Source organism: Lathyrus oleraceus, chromosome 7, assembly GCF_024323335.1.
Source record: "Lathyrus oleraceus cultivar Zhongwan6 chromosome 7, CAAS_Psat_ZW6_1.0, whole genome shotgun sequence".
NCBI classification, from domain to species: domain Eukaryota; kingdom Viridiplantae; phylum Streptophyta; class Magnoliopsida; order Fabales; family Fabaceae; genus Lathyrus; species Lathyrus oleraceus.
The window spans coordinates 487,100,025-487,103,556 of NC_066585.1; the positions used below are offsets into that span (position 1 = coordinate 487,100,025).

At 28.7% G+C, this 3,532-nt stretch overlaps 1 pseudogene; it reads right to left on the reverse strand.

Moving 5' to 3' along the window:
• Positions 1–243: 243 nt before the first annotated feature.
• On the reverse strand, positions 244–1,146 carry LOC127104484 (auxin response factor 8-like; annotated as a pseudogene).
• Between the last annotated feature and the right edge of the window lie 2,386 nt (positions 1,147–3,532).

Genomic DNA, 3,532 nt, shown 5'->3' on the forward strand with positions numbered 1-3,532 from the left:
AGAAAGAAAGTAAAAAACGATGAAGAAGAAGAAGAATATTCTACGGAGTTTCTCTTTGTCCACAATCTGTGAAAAACTTCTTATTCACTTTGAACCTGCAAAATTCTGTGAATACAATGTTATGAATACAACATTCACTTTTTATTACAAGAATAAGGGTTACTCCCTCTATTTATAGATTTAGGTTAGCTTGGGCCACAAGTCAAAATTCAAAATTATAAAAGCCCAAAATAGCTAACACTACTAACTTATCCTTGACGAGTCTTCGGTTTCAATGGTCATCTTGAACATCATTCCACAACACCACCTAATCTGAAGTGTTGTACTAATTAATGAGGGTTTCATAGAAAACTCAGGACTACCAACCCGAGGATAGTAAACCACATCAAACGGTTTCATATTGACACCAAGTTTTACTGCTTCAATAACATCTTCATCCCTCACTTTACCAAATCCCATCACCTTATCACTTATTCTCAACTCTCCAAAAGAGGAAGTAAGTCTACCATAGGATGGTCCAAGTTTCCTCTTTGATGAAAAGTTAAATATACAGTCGTTTCGTTTTTAAGACCTTCGTATTCCAACATGAAGATCATTGTGTTCATCTCTCACAAACACAAGTGAATCCCCCGAAACAAGTAGTTTATCGGTCACAAAACCACTCCACCTAGTTGTTAACAGATGCCGCTTTGGCATCCCCTTATAAGCACGTTTAAATCTCCATGTTTCTCCATGCACATCCGTGGGATAAATGTCCTTAGAAGGAAGCATATCTAAATAGTCTAATGGAGGAAAAAAGCTTTCCGACGCAATACTTAGGACAAGAGAATCCACCATCATTATTTGCATCAGATTGTGTCAATGTTTTCGTATAAGATTGACATTTATTCTCAGCTTCAGACATGTTATTGATGCCACGAACAACATCATCATCAAAATTAACTTCCCTAAAATGGAAACAAGTTTGGGTTTTGCATACAATTCATCTGTGTCAAGATCAGCCATATAATGGATAGCTGGAACCCTACATGGAATTTGGGATGGAATATTGAAGTTAGCAGGAAAATGGAGAGGTTCATAAGCATGATCGGCATGACCTTGAGGGAAGTTGAAGATATTAGAGTTAACTTCTGGAATTCAAACCATTCCTCCAGCAACAACATGTCATAGTTGAGGATCCACATCTCTATTCCCATCAATCAACCTCTTCTTTGACTTTTTATCCTTCTTTTTATTAGAAGGACGAGTTCGATTGCAACCATTTGTTCTTGCCATTTTAAAATTGAATTCAGCACAAAAAGATGAAAAAAGAGTGTTAATAAATTTATTTTGCTCCCAATTTTAACAAGACAAAAATAGTAACCAGCCATGATTAAATTTTACAAGTAAAAGTTGTAAAGAAAGATGAAAAATATTGAAAATAAGAACCGGTTGAAAAAATGGAGCTTTGAAGAAATAGGGTTCAGTGTAAATGAAAGTATTTTGTATTTAGAATAAACAGAAAACAAAAAGTAAGCGCATAATCTTTATATATAAAAACCGTTACAAGAATATCTCCTGAAAATTAGTTGAATAGATATATCTATTCACACCCAAAAACATGTTTTCCAAAGAAAACGGTGTTTAGTGTTTACGTTAAAATAATAGAGACGTTGTGTATAAAAACCTAACAGAAAACATTGCATACTTCCTCCCTCAAACCCTAATTATAGGAATATCTAACAAACAACTGTAAATATTAAGAAAATTTGTTTTACATAAAGTTAAATTTGTCTAAAATATCTACTAATTTTACATATTTACCTCTATATAATTATTAATATCATAAAAAATATATATTCTTTATCAAAATAAATAAAAATTAAATAATATTTCTCCAATGACTATTATATATAAAAAAATAAAAAAATTCTATGATCATAGCAATATAAAAACCACAATAATCAATGCTACTTATTTGCAAGAAACTATTGGGGCACAACCAAAACAATTCCAAATTGAGAACTTTTTACCATAACATTAACCTTGTTTGCTTTGAGTTTTGATACATAAAAGTAACTAACCAACCATGATTATAGCTTATTGTTTATAATTTTGATTTAGAAACTAAAATTTAGAAACTAAAATTACTAACCGTATATGAAGTAGTTGAAACTCTAATAATAAAAAAATAGTGAAAATGAAAATCTAGTGTGAAAATATTGAAGAATAGGGTTGTTTAACGGCAGAAGAACAAGAGAAAAAAATAGAGATAAAGAAATATGAAAAGTATGTATGTAAAGAAAAAACCTTAACTCAGTCTTCCAAAATTAGTATGACGAATAATAAAACAAGACAAGGTTTACTCACTTGTCTTTGAATGAACCTTAAGTTACTTAAAGATTGAGTATCACGTGAAAACAGAAATTATGCAATGGAGAAAGAGGTGAAGATGGAATTCATCAAGCCCCAATCAGAGCGGGTACACCAGATCATGTTGTCCCGATATCACTCTACACTTTGCTAATTTGTTTCTAGTTTGTAACTTAATAGTTATATTTTTTAAAGTGACATTTCTATTTTATTAATGGATTTAATTGAAATACATTGACAGTGTAAAAAGTTTTTATACCGTCAGTTAATCTTAGATGTTAGATATTAAAATAAGTTTGACTTTTATTTTAAAAATCTATAAAGTTATGCAAACGGATGATGATGATGAGTCGACAGTGTAAATCTTTTTACATTGATAGTGCATAATAATTAATCGCTTTGTTAAAACAATAACAAACCAATATCACTTCATAAAACCAGTACAGAAATTAATTTTTTCTATAAGCATCAATTTATTTAATTGTTATGGCAAATGCTAACAAATATTTCCGAGACACTCTTTAAAAGTTTAAGAAAGTAAGTTTTTTGGAAATATGTGTATTCAATGTATTTGGAAATTAAAATAATTGATTTTTTTATTTAAATTTTTTTAAAAGAGTGTCATTTGGGCACTCGTTATCTGACCCAATTGTTAATTCATTTTTGATAAAATAAATAATGACATTAATTACCTTTTATTGAAGAGAGTTTTGTATTTAAGCTCATGGTCTATCAAATATTCCTTTAATGTTGAAATTATTTTATCAATCAAGAATTCATTGATTCTGTAGGATGATAAAATCCTTTGATTACTAAACGTATGTTTGTTTTATTTATTTATTTTGGAAGAGGTAAAAGCAATTCTAAAAATATAAAATTGGATTTTTGATATGTTTGTTTTCTTAAATGTATAATTGATTTTGCTTTAAGAATAGATTCTAAATAAAATTAGAATTTGTAATTTTTGAATTTAAAAATGATTTTTATGTTGAAATTTATTATTAAATTCATTTTTATATAATTGTATTTAAACATAAATCATTTTATATTTCACATATTTTTAATTAGAATCGGTTCTATAAAATTTATTTATTCAAAATCGATTTTTGTCACCCCAAAACTAAATAGTGTATAAGTTGTTTTGTTAGCTCATTTCCTTGAATTATTTCATTAATCAGAT